Here is a 10,727-nt window from a genome sequence, read left to right as displayed (position 1 = left end):
CCAGAGATATTTTAATATTATTTTAATCCACCTCTAAGCCAACCAATCACAACTCACCTTACACCCCCAAGACCTCCAAGGCTGTCTCATTTCATCATTTTGGCCGAAAATAACAAGAGAGAAAAGAGAGAAACTTTTATGAACACTTAATCTTCAAAGCTTGATTTCTTCTGAACTAAAACTCAAATCAAAACTCCGTTTTCACCAAAATAATCCTCTCTTCTTCCTCTACATAACCATATAACATATCAAGGCTGGAAATAAGGTGAGATGGCTGTCTCCCTCCCATTTCAATTCGGTTTTCAAGGAAAACCATGCAAAACATGTGTTTTCTTGTTGTTCTTCCTTAGGAATCATGCTTAACTTGACTTGAGGGCCAAGAAACGTGAATTTCCAGCAAGTCTAAGGTGAGATATCTCTTCCTAACATACTGAGTGAGATTTGGTCAGTTGAGAGTTTTTGGATTTAAAGTTGTTCTTGATGTGATTTAGGAGGAAAAAGTGCTTAAGGACCACCTGAAAGTTTAACCGAATTAGGAGCAACAAAACCAGGTAGGGATTGACGAATTTAATCTTGATTGATTGTGTTTGAGTTGTGTGATTATGATATGTTTTGGCTATGCTTGAAATTGATTGTTTGTATGAGTAATTCTTGTTGAAATTTTGGTGAAAATTTGATGAAATTTGATGAAATTCAAGCTATGAATGTGTGTTCTTGTGGCTGCTGGAAAACGAAACCCTAGAGCTTAAATTGAGGTTCAATTTGTGTTAAAATCATGTAGAAAAGATGGGGTTTTAGTGGCTGGAAATTTATTTTGAATTATGGTAAAAATCGGTTGCTGAAAAGACTGAAAAACGGGTAAAAACAGAGAAAAAATCTGAAGAATTTATGAAGAACATGAAGAACACTTTGAGTGTGATGAAGAACAATGAAGAACACCTTTTTGATTCATAAAAGGGCAAGGAAGTAATTAATTTGGTGTTTGAGGGGTTATATGGTAATTTCTGAAAGTTAGGGTGGTAAAAGTAGAAATATTAAAAGTTACGGGTGGTAAAAAGTGAATTTTAAAAGTTAAAGGTTAAAGTAAAGTTAATTTTCGAAAATTTAATAATAAAATAATAAATAATAATAAAGTATTAAATAATAATATTTAATTAAAAATAATATTTTAATAAAAATAATAAAATAATGCGGAAAAGGCAATTTTCTGTAAAAGTTTTAGAAAGACAACTTTAAGCGCAGAATCTCATAATTACCTTCATAAAATACTTAGGGAGTGGTAAGAACATATTATTGAGGCAAATATAAAAGAAAGATAAAAAGTTGAAGAAAAGATAAAAACTAAAGAAAAGTCTGTAAGGTTTTAATAACAGAAAAACAGACAGAAATTAGTGAACGAACTAGGGCAACATACTTAGTCCTTGAGTTGCGACTAGGGTTAGGTATTATATGAAAAGTTAAACTGTTTCAGTATAGACTTAATGAACCTATACTTGGGACAGGCGAACTATTCATACCGAAATTTACATAAACTTTAAATATATACGTTAAGCAGAGAAATCAGAGCAGAGTAGAGAAACACAGAAAACAGAATAACCAGAGTAAAGTAAAGAGATAAAGAGAAAAAGAGTAATATAGATACAGATGAAAAGAGTAATCAGAGAAGAGAAAAGAGATACAGAGAACAGAGTAATTAAAATAGAGTAAAGAGAGATACAGAGAAAAGAGAAACCAGAACAGAGTAAAGAGATATAAAGAGAAGAGTAATATAATAAAGAGATATTTATATATATTAGTTGCTTGATGCAACCCAGAGCTATATTTAATATATATTAGTTGCTTAATGCAACCCAGAGCTTCTGTAGGGAAACTAAGTTACCTACAGCTATTTTCCGCTTCCCCAGAGCAGAGCAGAGTATATATATATTTTCCTGCAGTAAGCAGAGGCTGTCTCAAATGAGCGGCTATTATTATATGCGCATTTATTTAGGAACGGAAAATCGTATTCGGGAAATCGGGATTACTCGTGACCGGATAAATGTCGGGATTGCGGGCAGCCAACCGACACATGAGCTCATGGCCTGCGCTAGGGCTAGACATGCATCATTCTTGTCTGCGCATCATTCTCTGTTGCATTCCTTTCTGTGTGTGATCTACTTCTTTATGTTTGTCTGCTCGTATGCTACTTCTGTGTTTTATTTTCTTGTATTCTTTTGTTTGTGTTCTATTTTCTGTTGTCTTTATTTTCTCTTTCTATCTTTATCTTCTGTTTATTGCTTCGCTATATTATGTTATTCGTCTACTAATCGACCCCAAATAAATGAACGTAACTAATAACCCCGACCCTACTAAGAACTCCCCAGTTCTTACTCCTTCTCTCTCCCTTTCCCCTTCAGATGGAAGTAAGAGTACAGTACCTTACCATAGTTCGCTGATGACCGTTCACAAGAAGAGGATTCTGCTATAGATAGTCTTCTGAGTCTAGGGTGAATATCGTTCTCTGATTATATGTATATACTGTGAGACCAGCCAACGTGTGCACCCCGTTCGTATGCGCACTTTAACCTAAATCCTGTGTACGAGATTCCTATTGTGTGGCTACTTCATGAGGTACCAGAGAGATGTCCTGTGGAAAAGTCTGATCGTGCAGAGGAGTAGCAGATGATGTTCTATCTTTTGATGACGTTCCACTTGACTTGAGTTTTGAAGACCTAGAACGTACTTTCCCTCGCTTTAGTAGTTTAGAGGGACTAGGTGAGTATAGAGTCTAGGCTAGCCTAGGTGCCAGCTTAGGGACCTCTTGAACAGGTCAGGACCTGGGATATTATATGTTTGTATATGTATATAGTTATTATCTAGCTATATCTAGGGGTGTTCTAACTAAAGGTCTATACTCTAACAAAGGCTGGATAACTGAATGTTGCTAGCTACTCGTGATGTATTTATGTGTGGTTGTTTATAACTATTTTATCTGTTATTACTTGTGAATTGATTTTAAATGATTCTGTCTATTAATCCAAATGTTTTCAAAAAAAAAAATATACACCACGCAAATTAACTACGTGTTTAACAACGAATCAGGCTCATATGATAAAAAAATAGATAATAATTAGGAAGACAAATTGGTAGCGCTCAGTTTCTGGTATGATCTAGACATATTGAAAATTGGGTCGTTACAATATGCACTCTAATCTCTCAAGTGTCTAGGGTTAATTCACTCTACTCTTCTCTAGTCAAGCTTTCTAAAACTTTGTTCTTTATCTAACCAATCAACAAATATTTAGTATACCAATGCAAATATCATGAGGTCTTTTCAAGGTTGTAATGGGGCTAAGGTAAGGGTGAGGATATATGTATGGCCAAGTGAGCTATAATATAAATCTTTGGCTAACCTAAGTTTTCACCTAACACACACACATTCTATGTAACTCTAAAATCATGCCTAGCTACCCATAATTCCCACTTTTGCATCACCTACTCATGTATTAATTTTTTCTTAATTTCACCACATATGCATTGATCTTTTATTAAACTTATCATTGGGGTAATTTTGTCCCCTTATTTATCTATTCACTTATATTGTAATTTATTATTTTTATTTTTATTTTTTTTATTTTTTTATTTTTTTTATTTTTTTATTTCTTTTGAATCATAAAAGCAAACATGACATATCAATGCACATGAGTTTTTAATTTTTTCTGGTCTCACATGAGTATGCACCCGAATTCCCAATACTTTTGTCAATAAAACACAGCACACTTTCATCAACGTAAGTTTCCACAGTTCCCCACACTTAATTAATACACAATCTCTATCTTAAGCTAACCAAAGATTCACTTGGGGTAATTAATTGTTTTTCCACTTAAGGCTTGTGATGTGGTAAAATATAGAACAAAAGGGATTAAAAGGCTCAAAGTGGCAAACAAAGGTAATTGAAAGGGTAGGCTATTTGGGATAAGTGAGCTAATAACAAATGATGGTTTCAATCATATGCAAGCATGTAAATACACTAAACAATGGACATATAGAATGAAACAAAGCAAAGATTACAATCATGGAGAAGGAAACACACAAGAATAAAATATTATGGTTAAATAATGTAACCATATAATTAAGCTCAAATTTCACAGGTTGTGTGTTCTTAGCTATAATTCATGTTCCAATTTACAGTCTTCAAACAAGTTTAACACAAATTTTCAATTTAAATTAGTGAAATACTATAAAAAGGGTCTTGAAAAGAAATTATTACTTCGACCAAGCAAAACATACATGCAAAGAATTATTATCATGCAATCTATCCTATCTAACAAAAGAAAATGTCAAATGTTGGCGTTAAGAGAGAGAAGTTACCTCCGGAAGTCAAGGACTGACCTCCCCATACTTAAGGTTTGGCACGGTCCTCTGTGTCATCAGTAAGGAGCAAGGTAGGGCTGGAAGCATCGCCTCTGCTGTCTGGTTTGCCATGGCTTCCTGTGCTACTGGATGAAGGGGAGTTTGGGGTGTCCTTCTGTTCTGGAGGTGGGTGAGTACCAGCTATTAGGGGTGGCAGTAGGGCAGGTAGGGGCAGGTTTTCACCCTACCCGACCCCGTCCCGCCATCCTGTTACTCATATACTACCCGCCCCATCACTACCCGCGGGTACCCACCCCTGCAGGTACCCGCCCCACCCCTACCCGCCCCTATAAAAATTAAATATTTTAACTTTTACATATTCATATATAAATTAAGACAAAAACTTAAAATTCATAGATAAATTAAAATAAAAACATAAAATTTATACAATGTCATTAGCTCAAATAACTTGAAATAAAAAGAACGATAGTGTTAGATCACTACAAATTTAACACCATAATAAAAAAAATTACAATATTAGATATAAAGGAATCTTTAACACTTATTCTTGATCACTTTCAACATCTTCATCATCATTAAAAGTTTGCAAATCAAGATTTAAACCTGAAAATCAAAAGAGATAACAATTAACAAATTAATTTTTTACTATTGAAAAAATTAAATATATATATACTCTATATATAGAGACTACTCTTCCGAAGAAAGTCATGAGAAGAAGAAAGTAGTAAGAATATTATTATATGGAAGATTTCAAAGAGCCGGTGAGTCCAACGAGACAATTCTTGGAGAGAGATTTAGGAAAAATGCAGGTTTTGGAACATTCCTAGAGAAGGAGTTTCAAAGCAAAAATGCACAAAAATTCAGCCAAATTTGTTTAACTAAAAACTGCAAAATACCAAAACAGATAAAAAAAAGTTTTAGGCTTATTATAGCTTATGCCAAGCTGCAAAATAAGTCTGAGAAGATAGCCTCTGTAAGCTTTAAAAATGTCCATATATGAACTCATCTCTACATGATTTAAACTAAATTTATTGCTCTGGTCTTTGTTCTTAACAAAGGAAACAGAACAATTTGTGATTCTCTCCATAATTAGAACACCTAGAGCATATTTTCTTTCATAAACCAAATCACTCTGATCTCGAAGGGTCTATTCAGTACTCAATGATAATTACAAAATCAGAATAAAATCAAAATTCAGAATGCATAAGAATGATAAATCAAAACCAAATATGCAATTCTTCTTGCTCTTTTGCATATAACCAATCAACAAAGAAGCTAAAACAACTTCAATTTTTCAAGTTTTAGTCCAACTAAGTCTGAGTAATTGAACCAACAAACATATTTTTCCCTAAATCAAGCTGTTTCAACCCACCAAACTTAGTAATAAACTCCGGAAACTCCTCAGAGAATCTGTTATCAACCAAATCAAGAAACTGAAGACTCTTACAAGAAGAAGAGTTAGGCAACGCAGGTTCTGAAATATTCCCATAGAAGGAGTTTTCATGAACCCTAAGAGAAATAAGTCTATCACATCATTTCCAAATTGAAGCAAGAATCTACCCAGTCAAAAAATTCCATGGATTGAATTTTAAATGATCTTTTGAGCATCAAAATTAATTTTAGTTTTAGCTTAACTATTTTAACATAAAACATAAATCATAAAATATAACTTAAAAAGAAAAACTAAAGAAGCACAGAAGCAGTAAGTATTGAGCGAGGAGTGCTTCGTGCTTACCAGTCACCAGAGAGACGACGAGGGATGAAGGAGGGACGACAAAGACCAGAGACCACAGATCAAAGAGGCGAGTCAGCAAGGACAGTGACGGCGAAAAGTGGGACTGACGCCGATGTGGGGATCTGGTGAGGATCTGAGCCCTAATTCCTAGGGTTGGTGAGCGACGACGACTGTGACAACACCGACCGGCTTACAGTGACAGAACAAACTGTGACGGTGACTGACTGGTGGTCTATGTAGCTGAACAGAGGCTATACCGCTGTGGTCCTTGGAGAAGAGCCTACCTAGGGTTGGAAACTAAAAGGGAGTGACAGTGAGAACTGAGAACTAACCCTAATTTTTAAAATTATATATATATATACTCCGGGCCGGGTAGGGGCGGGTTTAGCATGAACCCGACCCCGCCCTGCCCCGTTCATCAACCCGCCACGATTCAGACCCGCCCCCGTTTCGGGTCGGGTTTAAACCCGCCCCGGCCGGGTTTAAACCCTCCCCGGCCGGGTAGGGGCGGGATGGGTACCCACGGGTACGGGTACTACTGCCATCCCAACCAGCTATACGTTTCTTCAGGTAGTTATATCGGCGCTTGTTACGATGCTCCATTTTCTCCATCCGCCGATCTTGCCGGTCGAACCTCTCAAGGATCCGAAGGAACATCTGATGGATGGATGGTGCTTGTGGTGTGGATGACGGTGGAGTGGAAGAGGGAGGAGTATCCAAGGATGGGCCAGTAGGCCGGCTCGCAGAGGGAACTGGTGGCCTGATGTACTTCCCATTCGGGACATACTAGTCGGCTCTAGAGATCATGACCTTCGTATCTCCAGCCCGATAGGAAACCCCTGCTGCAGAGACTAACTCTGAAACCAAGGCGGGAAAAGACAGGTTACCCACAATCTGTACATGTCCCATCGCTTGCCGGATGTGGCTGGGCAAGTTGAGGGGTTGCTTTGTTAGGATGCACCAGATGAGAACAGCCATGTCTACTATGAAGGTCGACTCGTGAGTGCTCGGAAAGACATAGTGGGAGATCCCCACTGTCTCCTCTCTATTCGGGGCTCCACAAAATCAACAAAGTGTGTTGGGACAATAAGTAGATGCTCATTATTGTAGTTCCTCTCAACTAGGATGGGGAATATCTGTTCACAATAACGGTTAGCAAACCGTGTGGAGTCTCGGACGGGAAAAGCTTTTTTGGAGTCATCAACTTTAAGGATTCTCTCCACCCGCTTTGTTGGTGGCTTTACACTGGTAGATGGAAGTGCTTTTGCCAGTGTTCTCTTGGTTCCTCTCCTTGCTGGTGTCTTGTCAGTGGCCTTCTCTTTTCCTTTCTTGGTATCCATGCCTAAGAAAGAAAGAAAAAGGAAGAATGTGAAGTTTAGATAACTAAAGAACCGGAAGGGAGAAAATTTCAAGTGATAATGAATGCCAAAGGAAAGATGATAGCTCAAATACATGGTAGCTACTACATGTAGGTAAGACATCAATAAGGAACAAGAAGGCAATTCATAATAATTAGATCCAAGAGAGTAAAAGCATGCAAGTAGTAGACATGAGAAGCATAACTCAAGCATCAATAATTAAATGTGCCAATTTAGAGAGTATGTGTATGATGACAATTGTGAATGATAATCCCAAATACATGTGGAGTACAAATGTTGTGAAAAAGAGGTATTCAAGTAAAAAAGGAGAACAAAATAGATTTCAAGATGCCATAGGTGCTTTTTCACAAACATTTGGTGAGCAAGTTAAAGTAGGAATGAAAATAATATAATCCAAATGTATATGAGAGCCAAATTAAAATATCAATTGTCAAATCACTCCTCATAATATCCACAACTTCATTATAGTAGGGTAATACCCAAATAAAATTTCAACACCAACATAAGAATGCAAGAAAAAAAAGTAAAAGAAACCATGGATAATTAAACTAAAAGAAAAATAGAGAAGAAAGAGACATAAATTAATGTAATAATGAAAGAGTAGATGAGAGGAAGAAAAGAAACCTGATAAAGAAGATGAAGAAGGAAAGAGGAAAGTAATAGATATGAATAAAGAATAAGGAAGAAAGGGGGAAGAAGTAAGAATAAATAATTAGGATTTGAAAAGAATTAGGATTGGGGAAGGGATGATTTGAAATCAGACGCTGAGGTGGTTTAATTGTGCGTCGCATGCGACGCGTACGTGTGAATCACGCGTACGCGTGGATTGCGCAGATTGAATAGTGATGCGTAAGCGTCGGGCACGTGTACGCGTGCCTTTGATTGTGCGAATCGTGCGAAGGCATCAACGTGTACGCACAACTCTCTGTTCGCGCTGGGCTTGGGGCAAAAATGGCATATGACGTGTGCGCGTCAGGCACGCGCACGCGTGGATGGCCCTTATAGGAAAATGACGCGCACGCGTCAGGGACGCGTACGCGTTATGGGGCTTATGCTCCCAGCACAGTTCCAGCCCCACACCATCATAACTCTCTGGCCAAACACCATTTACGCCGAATTTTTTATGGTCACGCATGCGCGTCAGGGACGCGTATGCGTGATGGACTGAAATCGCAAGCGACGCGTACGCGTGGACTTGCTTGTGCACAAGGCACGTGTCCAGCACCACTCCTGCCCAACTTTCTGTTCAATTCCTTTATTTCACACAGTCACATATGACGCGTATGCGTCAGTGATGCTTGCGCGTCAGTGATGCTTGCGCGTCGTGTGCGTATTTTTTTTTTCATGCAGAATGCAACATGCAGAATGCAGATGAATATGCAGAAATTATGAATGAACACTATGAGAAACAAAAGAAAATAAAACTAAGGATGAAAAGGAACAATCATACCATGGTGGGTTGTCTCCCGCCTAGCACTTTACTTTTACGTCCTTAAGTTGGACGGTCTACAAGCTCAATCTGCTTCTGTTGGTGGATCCTCGAAGAGGAAGACCTCTAGCTCTTTATTTTCCTTCATCTTCTCACCATGATATAGCTTTAAGATGTCCATTGACCTTGGTGAATTTAGAACTTGAGGGATGACTCAGATGGAAGACTTCGTATGGCTCTGCCTTCTCTACTCTGTAGGGGCCTTCCCATTTGGATCTCAGCTTTCCTGGCATGAGCCTCAGCCTTGAGTTGTAAAGGAGAGGTAGCTCCCCAGGTCTGAACTCTCTTCTCTTGATATGCTTGTCATGCACAACCTTCACTTTCTCTTTGTATAGTCTGGAGTTGTCATATGCTTCGAGTCGAAGGGTCTCCAGTTCTACTAGTTGCAGCTTTCTTTCAGCACCAGCTTTCTCAAATCCCATGTTGCATTCCCTTACAGCCTAGAAAGTTTTGTGTTCCACCTCCACTGGGAGGTGGCAAGCTTTTCCATAGACTAGGCGAAAGGGGCTCATCCCGATTGGTGTCTTGTATGCTGTCCGATAAGCCCAGAGCGCATCTACAAGGTTGGTGCTCCAGTCATTCCTATGAGGCTTGACTATCTTCTCCAGTATGTGCTTTATCTCTCTATTAGACACCTCGACTTGCCCATTGGTCTGAGGATGGTAGGCTGTTGCTACTTTGTGAACAATTCCATGCTTCTTCAGTAGGCCTGTTAATCTCCTGTTACAAAATTGAGTGCCTTGATCACTCACGATTGCTCGTGGTGATCCAAAGTGACAGATAATATGGTTTCTAACAAAAGAGACAACATTGTTAGCATCATCAGTACGGGTAGAAATTACTTCCACCCATTTAGAAACATAGTCTACAGCTAACAATATATATAAGAAACCACTAGAGTTTGGGAATGGATCCATGAAGTCAATGTCCCAAACATAAAAAATTTCACAGAATAGCATAAGCTGTTGGGGCATCTCATCCCTCTTGGATATATTACCAAACCTTTGGCATGGGGAACAAGATTTATAAAAGGCAGTAGCATCTTTAAAAAGAGTGGGCCACCAGAATCCACAGTCTAAATTTTTTCTAATTGTTCTTTGAGGGCCAAAATGTCCACCACTCTCAGAAGAGTGGCAGGCCTCTAAAATTGACTGGAATTCTGATTGAGGCACACACCTTCTAATTACCAGGTCAGCCCCATACCTCCATAAATATTGGTCATCCCATATATAATATTTGGATTCACTTTTCAGCTTGTCCCTTTGATGCTTAGTAAAATTAGGAGGGAAGGTATGACTAACTAGATAATTAGCTACAGGTGCATACCAAGGAACTACTTCAGATATTGCGTGCAAGCTATCAAATGGAAAAGCATCATTAATAGGAGTGGGGTCATCCTTAGTGTGCTCAAGGCGACTCAAGTGGTCTGCGACTGAATTCTGGGAACCACTCCTATCTTTAATTTCTAAATCAAATTCTTGCAGCAACAGCATCCAACGTATTAACCTTGGTTTGGATTCTTTTTTAGCTAATAAATATTTTAGAGCTGCGTGGTCCGAGTACATTACCACCTTAGTACCAAGTAAATAGTCTCAAAATTTATACAGAGCAAAAACAATAGCCAGAAGCTCTTTTTCAGTGGTAGTGTAATTAGACTGAGCAGCGTCTAAGGTCTTAGAAGCATAAGCAATTATAGAATGATCCTTACCTTCGCGCTGAGCCAACGCCGCTCCTACTGCATAGTTGTAGGCATCACACATAATTTAAAAGG

The sequence above is a fragment of the Arachis hypogaea genome, chromosome 17, assembly GCF_003086295.3.
Source record: "Arachis hypogaea cultivar Tifrunner chromosome 17, arahy.Tifrunner.gnm2.J5K5, whole genome shotgun sequence".
Classification (NCBI taxonomy): domain Eukaryota; kingdom Viridiplantae; phylum Streptophyta; class Magnoliopsida; order Fabales; family Fabaceae; genus Arachis; species Arachis hypogaea.
Note: the sequence above shows the minus strand (reverse complement) of the source record.